The 20,425-nt window shown below is 38.3% G+C and overlaps 1 protein-coding gene across 4 annotated transcripts in view; it reads left to right on the top strand.

The window, feature by feature from the left end:
- LOC130473926 (RNA-binding protein 12-like) overlaps positions 1-20,425 on the top strand; it is a 60,651-nt gene that overhangs the window by 11,376 nt on the left and 28,850 nt on the right. The window lies entirely within an intron of this gene.

The following is a 20,425-nucleotide window of genomic DNA, read 5'->3' as shown; positions in this document are numbered from 1 at the left end:
ATGTAAGACAGATGTAAAAACCTGCTGAATACTACATCCTCAGTATTTTGCAGTACGGTAATTTGAAGGACTGAGTGAAGGTGTTAAAATGAAGAGGTGGCTGCATTACCAGATTCATGGATTGGAAATTGTTTTGACAGGTATCGAGATGGTGCACTCCTGGAAAGTGACATAATTGTATTTCATTGTTAAAATTACTAAGCCTTCTGTTAATAAAACTGTCTTTCTGAAGATTTATGCTATCTATTTTAATTGTCTGGTGTGTTTCAACAGCAGGCTCTTCTTTTTGTTTGTTGAAAGGCCAATAAAATGTGTTTTGGGGGAATTAATAGGAAATGAAGCTTTTTCCTTTATTTTTCAAGTTGTGAACTCTTAATTGTCAATCGTTTGGGTGTTATTCCTTTCCTGCAAGAATAAAAATACAGAAACTTAAAGTCATGGTTTTATTTAAAGAATTAGTTGAATTAAGAAACTTGTCTGCGGAGGATGGAATTTAGTAACTATTTCATCCTTGAATTTCAGTGTTGCTTTTCTTGGTAAGAAATGCAATTAAACTGCTGGTTTCTAGGTTCTGTTCCTCTTTCAATGGCTTATACCTTGTTTCTTTTAGTATTTGAGGTGGGATTATTTGCATATTTCTGCAAATATTCTTGGTACTGCAGGTACTGGAAAACATGCATTCATGATCTAGATTGGTCTGTGGATTGTGGTGAAAATCTCATCAGGTTTTTATCATGTATGTTTAATCCTTTTAAAAGTAACAAATTTTTAGTGCTTTCTTTTTTTAAATGCATGCATTTAGTGTTAGAGGCCATTATTAAAGATTTTAACTGAGCAGTTTGCTGTTCAGTAATGATCTTATAGACCAGGATCTAAATATTGGCAGAATATGTGTGTTCTTGGGTAAAGAGTAAAATTGTAGTAAGTCCATGAAATATTAAAGGATTTTATACATGTACACAACTTTAATTGTATTTTCTAGCAAATGTGAAAAAGTCAACATCTTCCAGGCAAGTGTGCAGCCTAAATGAACGTGGGAGCTATCATGTGTCGAAGTATTGATAAGATGAAAATTCTACCCCCCACCCCAATTCTGCAAGTTGGCAATAATTTAACCAGTTTTGCATTTTATTTTATTTTTGGTTAGGGGGTTAGGAAATGACTTCTAGCATACAATTATATGTATTTTCTTATGCATGAGCAACACAAAGAATGGAATGGTAGGGGATGGTGGAGGTTAACCAGAAACAGTACATCTTTCCTATTCCTTCAGCCTAAATAAGGGAGGGAAATAATATACAAAGCTCTAGGGAGCAATCCTAAGCAGGTTTGCCCAGAAGTAAGTCCCATGGCAGCCTTAGCTGACTGCAAATCAGTATCCTAAAGATTTACAACAAAATATTTTTAAATGGTGACTTAACTGACCTTGAAAAACTATTTGCAGCTTCCTTATCTAGTCCACAAAAATTACTATCTTGAATTGCTCCAAAATGTGTTAGCTCCTTCTAAGCATGGGGTTTTGAAAACCTTGCTCCTGGAAATAGTTTACAGCAAGAAGCAACATTGAGAGAGACTAGTCATCCAAATAATTTCATTATTAACTTTCTGTGTTTAAACAGAATTGTTGCAAAATGACAAGTGAATGATCTAAGCATAACTCAAACAGGTAAAACAAATGACATTCCTTTAATAACTGGAATTGAATCCACACTGAGTTACAGATATCAGTATTAATTTCTTATAAACTGTATGAGCCACTATGGTACTATAAAACACCCAAGGCAGTGTACAATAATAACCCTGCTGCTGTTTGCCACGATACTTTGCTCAATGTATGAGGTACTTTACTAAATAGCACACATACAACCACCTTGAGAAGTTCAAAGTCTACATTTCAATATTTTGGAGCCAAGCAAAAGGATGGGTATGTTACAGATGTAGCCACAAATACTTACACTTTGTTTCATTTGGAGATGATTAAACTATTAAATCTTCACATGAAAATCTGGCTTTGAGGGGGATTGGAAATATGACAGCTGGAATTTTGTGGGAGGTCTTGGAAGGAGTTTAGGCATAAAAATCAACAAGTGAAGAAAAGTTGAAATTATTAAAGCAAGTTAGTGGCTTTTGGGTGACTGCACTGAGATTTTTTACAGTATGTTCATTCTTTATAGGTTACCTTGGTAACCCTTTGTCTTTATAGGGAAATTTAAAAGATTTCTTACTGGCTTTCAAGTTGGTGTCCATTGATAAATAATTTCATTAAACCCTTTAAATTACTAAACCTCCTAAAACCCAGGATTTCTTGCTTTTAAAAGAATACTACCATTCAGTTGCCCTGATCTAGCCAAGGAAGTCTCTGGCACATAAGTAGTCTTTAGTGTTATGTATGCATTACTGCATTCAGCACTTCACGTGTTAACCTGATGCTCATTCAGATGCGCATTAGAATGCCGATAAGTTGGCTGCAGTCTATTATTGGATAGCTTTATTTTTTACAAAAAATTAAATGCTTTAGCAGTTTACAGTTAAGTGGTTGTAGCATATATACCAAAAGCCAACAACTAGAACCCCATGGGACAAATGGAGCCTATTCTAAGAGGTGCCTCCTAATCTCTCAGTTGGTAGCCTAGAAAGAGAAGAGTTTTACCCAAGTAAAGTCTGTGGCAACAACTTGTTAGGACCCTTCTGGGAGAAGCATATTATAGCCCTGACTTAAAAGTCAGGATGGTCCTCCAGGAAAACTAGCTGCTGGCTAGTAGCATAGAGCAATAGTTCTAGCTCCTATAGAAGCGAAGAGAGTAATCCTAAAGGAAAAATGAAAACAAGCCTCCTAGTTCTGAAATGGTGATCAAATGTCTTAGATGACAAATAGAGGACAAAGTGTAGTTTTTCTATACCACTTAAGAGAAGTTTCCTGTGTGGGGAAATGATAATGTATTATGTGCACAGAAAAGTTGTCTGTTGTGACCTGTATATTTTGAACAGTTAAGCTTATGCCCATGGTTGGGGTAGGGAGAGAACAGGAGCTATGCAGGATACTATAATCCCATCCTAGTCAGTGGTAAGGTAAAATAAGATTTCTGTCTGCCTTAATTTGGCATTGTCCACATAAACATATCTCTGTAATCATGAGACCTAACAGATACATAAGTCCAGTTAACACATTCTCGGCTTTCTGCATATACGCACCTGTCATTTCATTCATTGCATTTGTATCCAAGCTTGGGGAGTGCATATGCCTATGTCATTTATCTTAATGATAACGATGTGACTGGTAGGTTAGGCTGAGAGAGAGAGACTGTCCAAGGATGAATGTAATGGCTGAGTGGAGATCTGAACTTGTACCCCTCTGGTCCAGATTCAGTGCTCTGCCACATTGTGTGTGTGTGTTTGTGCAAAAGTTCCCTGTATGCAAACAAAGTACAGGCTGAGTATCCCTTAACTGGAAATCTAAAACCAAAATATTCCAAAAACTGAACGTTTTTGCAGGCATTACTCACAGGCTAGAAGCATTGTGCATTGCCACAGTCCCTTTAAGGTACTTCCGTCATCTTTGAAAAGCAAGGTCACACGGATTTTCAAAATGGTGACGATGGGAGCTTACTGGGTGCATTCCAGCCGTAGCGTCAGCAACTCGGGGTGAGTGGTTGGAGGGGGGAAACTTTTCCCTAGAGGCAGCCCCCTGTCTCAAGCCCCCTTCCAGCTCTCCTACTGCTGAGTATCCCTTATCCGAAAAAATCTAAAATCCAGAACATTTCTGGTCCCGAGCATTTTGAATAAGGGATACTCAACTTGTAGTATGTTAATTATGATAGATAGATAGATAGACAGACAGATAGATAGACACTTTTATTTACAGCCGTCGGCCAGCATACATTAATTATATTGTATTTGTCACCAACATAAACTCTTATTGTTGCCAGTTTGAACTGAGTAGAGCAAGATGCACTTACGCTCACAAGAAAATCTAGAAAGTGGAGGGAAAAAAGAATGAGATGTAAATATGTTATTCTGAGAGTAACATTTCTTCAAATAAGAGTTTGCTTTGTATTTTGATTAGTGTATTAGAGGTTTCATGAGAATTTGATCATTATTAAGTAAGTGGACTTTTCCAGTATTGAGTCTAGAAAATGAATTGTCTGGTAATGGAATTAACATTGGATTCTGATTTGTAATTCATCCCTAGATCAGTCAGAGCAAGCTTAATGGGTTGAATCTAGTAACATTGTTCTGCTGATGATGGTCCTTGCCAGCAGAAAGGCACTGCTGGATACAACACATTCTGTTTTGACATTTCACTCACAGTATAGGTTTTTAACCAACACTGGATTTCCTAAGTGTGAAAAATTTAAAACTTATTTATTGCTAAAAACTCATGAGTAGGATGCAGCATGTCAGGAAATTTTATAGCTTACTTCTCTACCTCTTCAGACAAAGGAACAATATAACCATTCCCTTAGTTTGCAGGTGCAAACTTGACATGTACATGTGTTCATATTCAATGGTAGTTAAGCAGAAGTTTGCCCAGTAATCAAAGGTAAACTATAGTACCCAGTAAGGCTTCCCAGAATAAAGAAAATGTATATGTAACTAATGGAACATTCCTTGGAGCCTGACTATGAGTTACACTAGGTAAACCTGTTTTGGGTGTTGTATTCATTCTGTCATGATTCTTATTTATAGCAGAACTATAGATATTTGGCTATTTAGTTGACTCTGAGACTCCTACCTATTCATTAACATGGACATATTAAAACTTCACTTTAGCACAAAAAATGAGGGAAATATACTGTGGAAACTTTAAAGAATGCAGACAATGTCCTTTATCAGAGCAGCCTTACTTATAATTCTTCGTCTTGTCCCCAAATAGTTGTTGCTACCCCTTTATCTATTAACTCTTGTAAGGTAGTTGAAACTTGCAGCTGCATGAGTTCTTGTAGGTTACCTGGGCTGTGTAACCGTGGTCTTGGTATTTTCTTTCCTGATGTTTCACCAGCAGCTGTGGCAGGCATCTTCAGAGGAGTAACACTGAAGGACAGTGTCTCTCAATGTTACTCCTCTGAAGATGCCTGCCACAGCTGCTGGCAAAACATCAGGAAAGAAAATACCAAGACCACGGTTACACAGCCCAGGTAACCTACAAGAACTGATGAACTCTGACCGTGAAAGCCTTCGACAATATTTCAGCTGCATGTTTGGCTGAATGCCGATTTGCAGTTTGCATCTTCCAGTTGCTTAGATGAATAGCTGTCTAGTTTCTAACAAGCATTTTGATAATATCTGTAGGATAAGCATTTCCCTCACACAAAAAAGAGAACTAGGTAGAAAGAGTATTCTTTATTCCTGACTCATTTTGAAATTAGAATCTTAAAATCAGTCTCAGTAATAATGACTAGAAGTATTAAGGCAATTAAAACCCGCTGAAACCACCTTCAGGATTATGACTAACACAGGAACTAGAGCAAATTTTAGCTGCCTTGTGTATACTAATAAAAGGTGATTTTCAGAGACCAGAGCAAGTTGACTTAACTCAGTTGTAAAAATTCATAACCTTAGGAAAAGAGAAAATTTCTAAATAAATCAGGAATGAGAAGTACAGGGTTTTCTTGCACAACTCTATTTGTTTTTATTAAATATTTCTTAACCACTATTGGATCCCTCTTTTTGCTTTCTATAATGTTAATCCTGGAGCAAATTAATACAATCTGTGGAAAAAGCATATTAGACAAAAAGTAAAGAAAAATAATTCTTTTTAATTCCAATGAGCATGTAATACAAGAAATCATTCAATTTTCCTTCCAAAGCAGTAGGGAATATATAGAAAACATTCTTTTATGCAAAGAAATCCCATGCTCAGTGTCATCACATTAATACAAGATTAGAAAAACCCTAGGCCTGAATTTGTCTGTGGGTGCTAAGATTTTAGAACTAGTGCCTTGGACTTTGTAATGTTTTAATCCTAGTTTTGTACAGAGTTGGCACCTAATTTTTTTTTTAATTCTGTATCTTCCCCCTAGATAACTACATAGGCTACTCTGAACTGCCGGAATCATGCCTGCTTTACTTAAATGTGATAGTGTTGGATACCCTGGAAAATTCACTTCTTTCTTATCCTTTCTGGGAATCTATATTGGTTAGTTGTACACAGCTACCACATCTAGAGAATTATGTGCTCATACAGTCTCTGTAATAGCATACGAGAGCCAGAAGAATGTTGCCCTTGAAAATGACGTGGAAAGCAAAAAACATTTGTTATCAATAATGGTAGCTTCTATATACATTGCTAGATTGAAGTCAAGACAAACAGAATTGATCTGATTGCCATGGTGTTGAAGTATTGATGCTCCCGAGAGGCTTACCGAAAGAACTATACTAATAGCTCTGATGTAAATTATGCATTTCTGTTTTTTTAATGCACTCTTCAGTGAGTTATTAGTAAGCAACACTTACAAAGAAATTGTGGGAACAAAGAGTTGACAACAAGCTGGGCAATTGTTTATGGTTTGGATCTAGAGAAATTTCTGCTCACATTGGTAAGGATTTTCAGTGCTTTCCCCCCTTCTCCCAAGCCCTCCTGAAGGGAGGGAGGGGCTTCCACTGGATGTCAGAGTGGGTTACTTCTCCCAAACATGACTGGAAACTCTGTGCTTCTTTGGATCTAAGTCGATGACGTTTCTGACTGTTTAGAAGAACAGCAATTAAAATGTTAGCTGCTGATTTTCATCAGTCAAATGTCCACTTACAGGTGAGTGAAGATACTAGATTTTCTTTTGGTACTGTTAAGACATCTGAGGACCATTAGAAGTGTTTTCTTTACTACAAAATGACCTGGTATTTTCAGTGTAGAGATGTTGCTGGTAAGAAAATACTGCTAAAGAATGGTACACATGCAGGGGAAATTGTGGAAAATAAACAATCATACAAACTGGTTCTTGGCTTCTTTTTCTGCTGGAGGAGGATGGCAAGATCTCTGGACTTTACAGTTATTTTCTTCACAACTAAGGGAAGAGGATATGCAGATAAGTCTTCTCTTCACAAATGGAAACTGAAGATTTCATGAATACTGACACGGTATAACAGCTTGTTGGTTTCTGCGGGATATTTGCACGCACAAACTGCATGGTTAGTATTAGCTTTGGCGATAGTGTTGCAGGGATATAGAACAGGTGACATGGGCAATTGTCAGAGCTGCTTCACATATGTTGGCAAACATATTTTTTCACTGCATTGACCCATATGTGAATTCAAAAATACTGTACACTTTTATAATTGCATGTAAAATGCTGGCATACACCATAATGTAACATTCAGCCTGACTCTTCGTGATTTCCTACCTGACATTTTATCTAGGGGAAAATGAAATTGCAGTTACTTAGAAAGTGTCAGTTTACAAGCCAGCACTAATTATTTCAATGATCAACTTGCAAGAAAGGAGGAAGGTAATTATTTTAAAGTATTACACTATTGTGAGAGAATGTGGTGGGTAAAATGAGAAAAAGAAGCCCCCATAAAATTTCATGCAGGAAAATGCATGTTTGAGTATGTAGCTCAATTTCTAGTGCCAGTTTCATCTGCCCATGTAAAGTGCTTCTGGTTGGATTTTCTCCATTGGTGTAGTAGCTATATGGCTATAGCCTTAACATAATCTCACACGAAGGCTGTTGCATATAAATGGGATCAAGGTAGGTAGAGGTGTTTGAATTGATGAATTGCACCAGTAGTCCTCTCAGTTTAAGTAGTTACACAAAAACCACCCATCCACTTGAATCTTCCTTCTGTGTGATTTACCTTGTAATTGGTACTTAAGAGTATAATAGTGAATTAAAAGGGCAGTCTAGTCTCCTGTTCTTATCACTAGGAATTACTGCAACCAGTTGTGCTGGCTTTGTTTATGGATCAGGAATAAATAGTGCTGTGTACTCCAGCATCACCTAAACATTTAGAGCTGCATGGTTGCAACAGAATAAATGTGAAAGTGGTGGTATGGTAGTGGAGTTGTGCAGATGACACATTTTCCCTTCAGTCTTGATGTAATGACACTGGAACTGCTCTGTCATATATGTTTAGCCTATTTTCATAGCACAAAGGCACTTCAGACTCAAGCGTTCGGTGATCATAACTGTAGAGCAAAAATATCCTTACGATAATTGCTGATGGCCTGATGCCATTGCTGGCAATATTGCAATATTAAATTTTGCAGGCTTCAGTGACTTCATACTACAGTGGTGGAGTAAAAGAATGTCACTGTCCCGCACTTCATGGAAAGTCTTGGCTAGAAGGCTGCAGTATCATAGACCAGGGATGATGAAATTTGAAATGGTGACCAAGCAAATAAATAAGTCTGTTTAGAGTTAAGAAGATTAGCTACGAAATAATACTCTGTGAATTCTAAAGCAAGTGGGAAGACAGTTGAAATAGTTATGGGTTTTTTCAAAGTACGACTGAAGCTTGAACAGTTGCAGGACTATCACTGTTAAACATAACAGGCAATAGTCATTCCCCATTTCAAAGGAGGATAGTTTGTTTTAATTGGACCTTGAATTGTAATAAAGTCAGTTCTGAGGTATGTTGTGAATATGCATGGATTGTCAACTAATGTGCCTCTGTAAATTCATGGATTTTAAAAAGTTGTAACTGATATTTGATTTCATACTTGGAGCAGTCTCTACCTATTTTCCCATGTGGAAAGCTACTGCATCTTAATAATAAAGCTGGAATTTGAGCTAGGTCTGCTGACATGCTGCGTTGTGTATGGATATTTCTCTGCAAGAGAGATTCACTTCTGGAAAGCCTGGCAACTGGGTAAAATTCCCTTGGCAGCTACACACTTCCTCAGCCTATTGAATAAGAGGTTACTGTAATCCTCATACTTAATATGTAAAGCATGAAACAGTATATTGTGTCAAATACTGAAGTAACAATGCAAAAACACAAGTAATAGGAAATGGAAAAAGAGTGGTTCCCAACCAAAGATACTACAAGATTCTGTGTGGCTGGTAGCTCAAGATACCAATCTCTATTGCAACATAAATGGGAACTTACCTAGATAGATCTTGATGTGCACTTCAGTGCATATGTGCATCTTGTTACAAGCACAGTGAGTCTGCTTAAATATGTGTGTTTCTTGCTGAATTGCGAGAAAGTTCCAAAATATGCATTTACACTTTACATTGCACTTTCCTAATGTTTAATATTAGGAGAGAGCAAGCCCAAAATGTCAGCAGTATTAGAAGCTATCATGTTACTAAACTTTTTTAAATGGGGGAATGAAAAAAAAAATCTTGCCAATTTAATTTTAAGGACATAACTTTGTCATCAAATAGGTAGCTTTAAAGCAACAGTTTTTAGGAATCCATACTAAAAGGGCACAGAAGGTGAAACTGAATTGCCAGGAATCTAAATATGTACTTCTGCCTTAGCCAGAAATTATTTGGAAGAAAGGTGGTTTGTGGGGGGTCTTGGAGCCAATTGTTTCTATACCAGTAATCCATCAGGACTTGGTTGTGTTCATAACAAAGCTATAAAGGAAGTTACTATCTTGCTGAACTACTGATCTTAGTTGTGTACTAATTGCTAGTGTAACTGTCCCCCCATAATATTGAGAAAAGTCTGGTACAAAACCCGATTTTTAAAAAACTGGCCAGTAAGCATTATTCTCAGCCTTTGGGGTAGGGTTTGGCTTCTTCCTCTGCATCCTGGCAGGTTCCTTTCTTCCATCTTATTAACTCAACAATGCAGTTGGAAGCAGGAAACTGTAACAGCCCCAAGCTCAACTTGCATTCAACTTGCATTCAACAATGGAAGGTTGTTTTGCTATTTCCTCTTCTCTTTCTGATAATTTCAGGTTATGATATTTTGGAATTAGGTCCAAGTACAAAGAGTTAGTTTTCATTCTTCCTCTTTTTTGGAAATTTACCTGGTTGCTTAATGGAATCCAATGCTGCTGATATTCAGGGGCACTCTCTTCTCATGGAATATTAGGATAATTTAATATTTGAAGGACAGACGAAATATATTGAAAGAAACTATACCAGAAAACAGCCAAAACTGAACAAAATGAGTATAGGTACCCTGTAAAATTTCAGAGAAGAAGAATTTAAATCTACCGAAGAGTGTAGAGTGAAATGCAACGGAAGTATAGAGTTGATTAGTAGTGCTCTATTTACTTGCATAATATACTTAAAATTAGTTGCTACTATTTTACAAATATGGAATATTGCAGATAGGATCTGGGGAAAATGTACATAATCACAGCAATCAAAGTAGGAAACAATGGAATCAATGGAAGGAAAGCAAATGTAAGCTTTCATATTAAAATAGTGTTTCTAGGTCTGAACCCAGAAGGGACTATTTATTCCCCGTATGAACTGACATGCACATTGAGATCATCTTCAGAGGGCCTTTCATGTATAATGGTACCCTTGGATATTAGGTAGGAGGAAGTGAATGAGCAGGCCTTCTCAGTGACAAAATCCCTTTCCAGAGAGGTTTGTCTTGCTGCTTCATTGACATTCCAGTGCCAGGTCAAAAATTCTCTTTTTAAGAGAAGTTTCAGTGGTCCTGGCTGGTTTTTATTGGTTATTTATGCTACTTCTAGTTCATTTGGCTGAGTACTGCTGTTGTCTGTGTGCTTTTGATGTTTGGTTTTAGTATTTGTTGGATGTTAAATATTTAGTATTCTGTTAGCAGCCTTGTGGACTATTCCTGTTGAAAGGTGTTAATGTTTTAACACACAATAAATAGATATTACCATCAGTCTTACCTTGCATTCCAGCCAACTCTCCTCAAATGTATGAGAAGCAAAGAAGGGAAAGGAATCTATCATGGCCTAAAACCCTTCCATGTAAAGAGAAATGAGCTATATGTATAAAACCATGGTAAGCAATAGAGTTCTGCTTTACACAGGCTAGATCCATCTTAACATTCAAGCTTACAACAAAAGGAGATGCTTCACAGTATACAGTTTTGCAACTAGTCTACGTAGTAGCTTGAAGTTTTAACTAAATAAAAAATATATGGAAAAATCAGAGGGAACTGTTAAGAGGTGTTTTTGGACTGCACAAAATCAGAAACTATAGTAGTGGCACTGACCAGCATATTTAACAGATGTCAGAGCATCTGGAACAAGCTGACAGAAGTAAAGAGACGATATGCCCCAGTACATTTTTTTCATATTAATACACAATACTTGCTGTGAGTGCTGTGTACCAGAGTTTTGTTAAGAGCTTTTACACTTGAAAAGTGAAAATAATGTTGGTACTTGGTATCTTCTGGAATGCTACATGAAGTAGGTGTATCATCAGTCTAGTCTTGTGTGAAATGGAAACAGATTGAAGGTACATCATTTAGGACTCTACTTCCAAAGGCTAATGCAGGTTACTAAACAGACAGGTTAGAATTTTAAACATTAAGAGACTCCAAGGTATCTGAATGTGAAAAGATGGTAGAATGCAATTTGAGTAGGATTTCCGGTCGCATTTTGAAGGGGGCTAGTTAACTTCCTGCTCTAAAGACTGGTATTTTGCATCTGAATCCAAAAACTGCATGTTTGCTTAATTTAACCAAATTTTTCTTCCACATTTTATAGAAGGAAGAACTATTCAATATCTTGATGAACTCACAAATTTGTGTGGGTTCACCAAACATTTATGTTCTGTGCATCTAGAGTGAAGATTCTGTGATCTACATAGATTGATCTTTGAGCTGTTACATTGTGCTAGTCTTTCAGTAAGTTCACTCACTGTTTAGATTGCACATCATCGCAATTCTGAACACTGAATATATGTCAGAGTTTTGATAGTCTTTTCTGACTTTTCACTTTTGGAAAATAGATATGAAACACAAAATGGAAGCAGAATAAAATGTAAGCCAAAATGTGAAAGGGCCATCAAAATAGCAAGTAATGTAATAAAGTTTAATTTCATATGGCCAAAGTCCATTACAGTCTAAAATTAAGAAAACACAGAATGCAAAGGTTAATAAAAAGAGAAAAAACCCACAATAATAAAGAGATTAGTTAAAAATAAATAGGGAGCAAAATGAAGATACCCTAACCAAAAAACATAAATACCAAGTGAAACTTAAGATAAAGAAATGCAAAGTACGTCATATTTATTTCTGAGTGTGTGTTTTGTGTGTGTGTGTAGTTTTTGCTGCTGAATAGCTCAAGAAGCAATTTGCAACTAATGTCTTCTCACTGTAGTCAAAAATAGCTAGAATAAATACCAGCACAAAATGAATTCCCGGCTAGCCATATATTTTTAAAAGTTCAGGCTATGCTTTCTCAACATATATTAAAAATATAAAAAAATCAAGCCAGAATTTAGTATTGAAAGAAAACAAGAAGTACACCTCTAAAAAAAACTATTCAGTGAGTTTTAAAGTGTAAATTGTGGAGAAACATTCAGTTATGAAGATTTTGTGCCATTCTTTAAAAATGAAATATGGAGCATAAAAAAGATAAAACTACACTCTTTCCATAAATGACACTGCAGAGGCCTGTGTTTGGAAGAGGTAGGCAAATCAACGGAATTTATATTTTTCATTCTTGTTAAGAAAGGATCTGAAGTATCTTGGCACCCTTATCTGATCTACCTAGCACTCCTACATGGAGTCATCAACATCTAGGTTACTTTGCAGCTTATATATGGATTCTGAAACTGACCATGTAAAATATGGTAAATGATGTTGCATTTGGAAAAAAATCCTGAAAGTGAATCCAGGGTTTGAACCTGGGCAATGTGTATTTGGGCCCATATGTTCTCTATGGGTGTAGAAATATATTTCAGTGGGTGTGCCACATTGGCCCCCGTGACTGATAGGTACCATGAATCGTCTGGATTGGTCATACCTGGTATAAATACTAGGACTGGCAGTCTTCCTTTGTATAATGAATATAACTTGTAAAAAGATAAATAAGCTCTATGAAAAATCCAATATCCCTTGAAAGCACCCAGGTTCTTCCACCTAAGAATTCATATATCTGAGTTATGCACTTTAACACAAAGAATTTTCAGCCTCTAGATCAGTTTTGTGAGCCCTTCTTCCCACTCTGCTAAATTTAGTGTACCAGCACAAGTAACTTTAAAAGCCCACTCTCTTCACAGTGCATTGGCACCAAGTTATTATCACTGTTTTGGAATGAGTTTAATTGCCAGTCAGCCTGAGGATAAATAATATTGCTTGAAATGGTGTGTGTGATGTTTAGTGGTACAAAGATCAAAAAAGTGTGAATTTAATATTTTGAAAGTAAATTGTACTTTAATAGCAAGATGCAGAAGTGAACACCTGAACAACTAACTAGGATGAATGTTGGGCAGAGGTTTCCATGCTGATGGTGAGGATACCCAAAGCACATTTTAATAGGGGTGGAATGTATGCATTATATGTGTGTGGAAATTGGTGATGAATAATATAGGTGCAAGTAGAGTTCATCAAAGACATGTAGATTCGTGGTAAATGCTGTAAAGCAGAGCTTAAAGAATGAGTGTGCTACTCAAGTAAGCACTAGAGTGTGTGTACCTTGAGATGGTTTTATGTCTGCCCAGTGAGAGGAGCAGATGCCAACTTAGCATTGAAGTAGCAAGCACAACTAGTTGTGGCTGTGCTGAAGACAGCTCCTTTTTATTTTATTACATTTTTACCCCGCACTCCCCAGCCCAAAGGCCACATTCAGGGTGGCTCCTATTCAGGTATGCAAGTACCTCTGTCCCATGTGATGCTTAAGCTGCAGGTTTGCTACTCTTGGTTTATAAAATCTTTTAAATTGTCTCCCTTTCCCTTAAAAATCTTTACATCTTGCGTCTTGGGAGGAGCTAAAAATACTTTGAGTAGGTTTGTAGTTTTTCTCCTCACCGCAGGACTAAGTATACTTATTTTGTGTGGATGCAAGAGTGTATTTTTAAACAATATGTTAATTTTAAAAGGCATTCTGTTAAACAGAGCTTCTGCCCGAAATGTTGAAGACCGGCTATCAGAGCGATAGATAACCTCAAGTCCCTGATATTTTGTGGTTGGCTCTACCTCCTGTGGCAGCCATTTTGTGTCAGAATTCCAAAGATGGCTGCAGGCTGAAAAACGTTGGGGACCACTTCTCTAGACAGAGGTTGCTGTAAAGGAGGTTGCTGTCTATCACCACCAAGGTTGTATCTACAAAGAAGTTAATTTTTAGGGAAGAAGAATTTTTGTATGCCTGTGGGCACCTTTGGAATTCTGACATACTGTGGTAGGCACAGTCACAGAATGGCTGCCACAAGTGGTGAAGCATGCCACAAAAGAGCTGCCACAGCTTATCTTTAGTCACACAGTGAAGATCCTTGTATTGTGAGGGCAGCTGCTGCCAAAGCAGTGTTTTTAAAAATCTGCACAGCCAGTCAAATCTCCAAAGGTCATTCAGAAGCTTTGCTGGGCAGAAGCCCAACCAGGCCCCACCTACTTTCTAAAAATACTTGGTAGGCACTAGAAAAGGTTTTGGTGGGCGCCATGGCTGCATTGGCACCCCAGTGGGGACCCCTATTCTAAGCAGTATTTAAGATTGATTTGATCTAGAACCTACTTATTTGTCTTCTTGGTGGTCCACAGTATCTGTAAAACTCTCCTCCAACACCACATTTCAAATGAATCGACTTTCTTCCTTTCAGCTCTCTTCATTCCCTGGCAATGGGAAATACTATGGTATGAGTGTTTTATTCCTCCATAAATTTCCAACATTTATTCAAACTTTGTGAATGATTCCAATAGCTTTTCTCCAGACATGCATTCTTTGGAAGAAAATTATGTAATTTCTCCACCACTAAAGAAAACTAACATTACTTTAAAATCTCTCTAATGCATCTGTTGGAATAATTTGTGTATTTAGGAATGCAGTTGTGTGTGTTACAGGTATCTCTTAGCTCCAGGATCAGAGGAACATGCCTATTATATTCAGTGCTTTGGAACTCAGGCAGGATGCTGCTGCAGTTGTGTTGTTTGTGGGCTTCCTAGAGGCACCTGGTTGGCCACTGTGTGAACAGGCTGCTGGACTTGATGGACCTTGGTCTGATCCCGCATGGCTTTTCTTATGTTCTTAGTATCTCTGTACATCACTGGTGATGAATGACGTACTTCCCTCCCTCTTTCCATGAATGCATCTCTCTGAGCAGAGATGTTTTCACTTCACTTACAACTAACGGGGGCCTTGTGCTCGCATTCCACTACGTGAACACTTGCCAGCAAAGCCGCTCCCCTAAACCAGTGTACATGGTTTTGATTTAAATTGTTTATATCCCTTGTTTATAGTTATAATACCAATTTGAAACCATTGATCTCCCCTGGTGAAATTAACATATTTCCTGAATTAACATGGATACTGATTGATTTGCTATAACTATGGAAAGATACTGGTTGTCACCTTAATGGAACCTTTGCATGCAGTCAAGGAACATAATCCAAAACCTCTGGTCATGCAGCCCATTTGAATTGTAGAATTATGTGTGGTTGCAGAGAAGAGATGAATATCTTGCTTGCTCTGTGGATATGCAAGAAGACTAGGCCGAAACACTTATTTGAAGGCTGCAATCCTGTACATAGTTGCTTGAAATTAAGAACACTTGAAAAAAGTAGGAATTCTGAGTAGAGGTGGGTAGTAAGGATCCAAAATGTCCCATTAAACAGTAGTTGATCGTTGCTGGTAAAAAGAGTATTTCTCAACGAAGTGGAAAGTAAATGTCTGTGCTTGGTGGTTGGTAAAGGCATAAATAATGACAATTCTAAGATTAGATCTGTTGTAGAGCTTGGGTGGGTACAGATCACAAAACACTACAAAGTCATCCGTATGTTTGATTTTAACCTAGATTTTTAAAGGAATAATTTAAAAAAATAAAAATCTGATTTACACTTATTAAAATTGTCTACTTTATTCTCCCTGTCCCCAGCAAACACCTGCTATTTTGTCAACCATTAAAAAAAATTAGTTCTGGGCTCCCTAATGCTGAAACATTCATCTGTAATAAAAGAAAAAGAGTAAATAAGAGGAAGAACTACAACTTTGCATGATTTGAGTCCAGTAGCACCTTAGAGGCCAACAAGATTTCCCAGGTACAAGAATCAAAGCTCCCTTGGTCAGATACCCAACTAATTGCATGGGAATAAGATGTTACATTTCTAGCTTTGCTTACTGTGCTTCAGGTAAAATCAATTAAATGTGCTCTAAAAAGGCCATTAATCACAGTGTTAGATTAAACATTAACTATATCCAGGTTATTGTTATAAATATTAAAACTCATGTAGAGGATTTGCCCTGCAAACTAGAACATACTTAAATTGGAGTAACTTCCTTTGAAACTTCTACATGGTGTCTGATCAGTGTGTCAATGGTGCAGTTCACTAGGATGTATTTCTTTTTTGTACAAATCACCATAGATTTGCCCTTCCAGAGTTTTCCTTTTAATATGACATCAGAAACATTTATGAGGACTGCAAAGAGTGATTTCCTCCGGTCCAGGAAATGATGTAGCAATCACCAAAGGCAGCGATTTAAAATTTTGAATGAAAAATAACAGTATAATTCATGCACTTTCAAGCATTAGTCATAGTTAAGGATGCACAGAATAAGACAGATATGAACGGCTTAACTTTCAGTCTCCCCTCACTACAATTATGAAACTTAGCATGTCAGAGAGAAGATTTTATTCTACCCTGCTGGTTTTATCGGTGTAGACAGTAGGCTTTTTAAAATAGGCACTAATTGAGAGCTCTCCCCACAATCTTCATGAAATTGTACTAAAAATGCCTTATGTGAAGCTACTGATCGTATATCTTGGTTTAGTATACAAGCAAGGAAGGGAGTCTGCATTTTTTCTAAATTTTATGTAGTAGGAAAATTTCTGCTATGCATTCTGCAAGTGTAGCTTTCCCAAAATTTGCTTTGAATAATTTTAATGGCCCTGTAGATAGCACTTTTGACAATAGCTTATAGCCAGTAAGTGCTATTAGGCTTTATTCTCTCCCCCACTGTAATCTTTTAAAGTCTTTGCACCTTCTTAGGTTGCAGTTGTAAGCAACTTGCTTGAAAATGAATGGAGAATTTGGTTTTGTAAAACTGCTCATGATTTAAGTTGTAACAAGGTTTTTTTAAAGATAGTGTTAGTCCGACTAGAATGATTAGCATCAGGTTGTAAACCTTGTGGCCCTCCACGAAGATTATAGTCCAATCCTAATCATATTTACTCCTAAGCATTATTTCAAAGTTTGTTTAGGATTGCTGCTTAAGGTTGAGTACCAACCTACATGTTGGTTTGGATCCATCAGAGCATTTCTGTAGGCGGGATAATTTCTGCCTTTAGAGCTTTGTGCTGTCAAAAAAAGTATGCACAGAAGACAGTCATTGAGCGAACCTGGATGATGCCCAGGTTAATGCAAAGTTATTGCTTTTTTGTAGCATATATTTAAGTACTGTGTGTGTGGGTGGAAAGTGCTGTCAAGTCACAACTGATTTATGGCGGCCCCATAGGGTTTTCAAGGCAAGAGACATTTGGAGGTGGTTTGCCATTGCCTGCCTCCATGTGGTTTGAGAGAGTTCAGAGAAAACTGACTGGCCCAAGGTCACCCAGCAGGCTTCATGTGGAGGAGTGAGGAATCGAACACAGTTTTCCAGATTAAAGTCCACCGCTTTTAACCACTACACCATGCTGGCTCTCATAAGCCCCGTGTAGCAACTCTAAAGTTAACCTGATGACAACATTTAGCCATAATGAATATGTCTGCATTCATTTAACAAAACCTTTCATGACCTTTTAATGGTACTTTCTAGCTAACCTTGTAGAGTATCATGAATAGATTCTGTGTATATTGATGATTAAGTTGAAGTCCTTCTAAGGAACTATTTTGTGTACTTTGCTTACCTAGAACGTTTGGAATCCAATATAATAGGGCTGCATCACACTGCATGAAATCCTGAGTTCATGATACCCCAATCTAACACCACACATACTGGTTCTTGCATTCTGTGGATTAGTAACCCTCTCACCACCGTCATCCCAGGAAAGTTATCAGTGATGAAAGAAATGGGCAGGAATGAGCCTGTGAACATTGTGTATTTGGGTTTCCAAAAGGCTTTTGACAAAGTCCCCTGCCAAAGACTGCTAAGTAAACTTCATAGTCATGGGATAAGAGGACAAGTCGGCTTGACAACAGTACATGTGAAAGAGATCTGGGAGTATTAGTGGACCACAAACTGAACATGAGTCAATGGTGTGATATGGTGGCTAAGAAGGCCAATGCAATTCTGGGCTGCATCAATAGGAGTATTGTGTCTAGATCAAGGGAAGTAATACTACCCCTGTATTCTGCATTGGTCAGACCTCACTTGGAATACTGTGCCCAGTTTTGGGCTCCACACTTTAAGAAGGATGTTGACAAGTTGGAGCGTGTCCAGAGGAGGGTGACCAGAATGGTCAGAGGTCTGGAATCCATGCCCTATGAGGAGAGACTTAGGGAGTTGGGTTTGTTTAGTTTGGAGAAGAGAAGGTTGAGGGGAGACGTGATAGCCATGTTTAAATATTTGAAGGGATGTCACGATGAGGGAACTAGCTTGTTCTTTGTTGCTCCAGAGACTAGGACACGGAGTAATGGATTTAAACTAATAGAAAAGCTATTCCACCTAAACTTTAGGAAGAACTTTCTGACGGTGAGGGCTGTTCGATGGTGGAATGCACTGCCTCGGAGGGTGGTGGAGTCCCCGTCTTTGGAGGTCTTTAAGCAGAGGCTGGATGGCCATCTGTTGGGAGTGCTTTGATTGTGGGATCCTGCATGGTGGGGGAAGGGTTGGGGTCACTGGGGATGTGGGGGGGAGGTAGTTGTTAATTTCCTGCATTGTTCAGGGGGTTGGACTAGATGACCCTGGTGGTCCCTTCCAACTCTATGATTCCAAGTCCTCTTATGGATTGAAAGCTGGCTGAAAAATAGGAAGCAGAGAGTAGGAATCAATGGTCAGTTCTCACAATGGAGGGATGTGAGCAGTGGGGTCCCTCAGGGATCTGGGTTGAGACCAGTGCTTTTCAACCTGTTCATCAATGACCTGGAGTTGGGGGTGAACAGCGAGGTGGCCAAGTTCACAGATAACACGAAATGAGTTAGAGTGGTTAAATCAAAATCAGACTGTGAAGAGCTCCAAAAGGATCTCTTCAAACTGGAGGAATGGGCATTAATATGACAAATCAGATTCAATGTGAGCAAGTGTAAAGTGATGCATATTGGGGCCAAAAATCCCGACTTCACATATACTCTGATGGGATCTGTACTGCCAGCGACACACCAAGAAAGGGATCTTGGGGTGGTAGTGGAATAGCTTGAGGAAGATGTCAACCCAGTGTGCGGCTGCTGTAAAAAAGGTAAATGCCATGCTGGCCATAATTAGACAAGGAATAGAGAATAAAACTGCTGCTCTCATACTGCCCTTGTACAAATCTATGGTGAGACCACACTTGGAATACTGTGTACAGTTCTGATCACACCTAAAAAAGGATATTGCAGAGCTTGAGAAGGTGCAGAAAAGGGCAACCAAAATTATCAGGGTACTATTATGTTCTTATAGGAAGTATTTCTTCACACAACGCATAGTTAAATTGTGGAACTCCCTGCCCCAGGATGTGGTGATGGCTGCCAACTTGGAAGGGGAGTGGACATGTTCATGGAGGAGAGGGGTATTCATGGCTACTAGTTAAAATGGATACTAGTCATGATGCATACCTTTTATCTCCATGATCCGAGGAGCATGCCGACTATATTAGGTGCTGTGAAACACAGGCAGGATAGTGCTGCTGCAGTCATCTTGTTTGTGGGCTTCCTAGAGGCACCTGGTTGGCCTCTGTGTGAACAGACTGCTGGACTCGATGGACCTTGGTCTGATCCAGCATGGCTTTTCTTATGTTCTTTCAGCAACTGCCCTATGAGAAGCGTTTAAAACACTTAGGGCTGTTTAGCTTGGAAAGAAGGCGGTTAAGGGGAGATATGATAGAGGTCTATTGAATTATGTATGGTATGGAGAGAGTGGACGGGGAGAAGCTTTTCTCCCTGTCTCATAATACTGGAATGCGGGGTCATCTGCTGAAGCTGGAGGGTGAGAGATTCAAAACAGATAAAAGGAAGTATTTCTTCATACAAGAAGAAATTCGTCTTTCTCCCTGGGACTCAAGGCAGATTCCATAGAGTGAGTCAATACAGTCAACAGGAAAGTATATTCCTGTGTCAAGCCTGTGGTTCGTCTCCCTCAGGTTATTACTACTGTATTTTCTGTCCAGAGACATCTTGGGTTTTCTTTTGGGAGCAAATTGCCTAGATCAGGCAAGCAAGGCAGTCGTTTGAGACCCAGGATCACACTTAATACCATTCAGTAACAGTTGCCCCAGAAACTGCTCCATGGTAAACCAACTTTGCTGTGCAACTG

Source organism: Euleptes europaea, chromosome 2 (assembly GCF_029931775.1).
Source record: "Euleptes europaea isolate rEulEur1 chromosome 2, rEulEur1.hap1, whole genome shotgun sequence".
In the NCBI taxonomy this organism is placed as follows: Eukaryota; Metazoa; Chordata; class Lepidosauria; order Squamata; family Sphaerodactylidae; genus Euleptes; species Euleptes europaea.
This window is presented reverse-complemented; position numbering and strand designations above follow the sequence as displayed.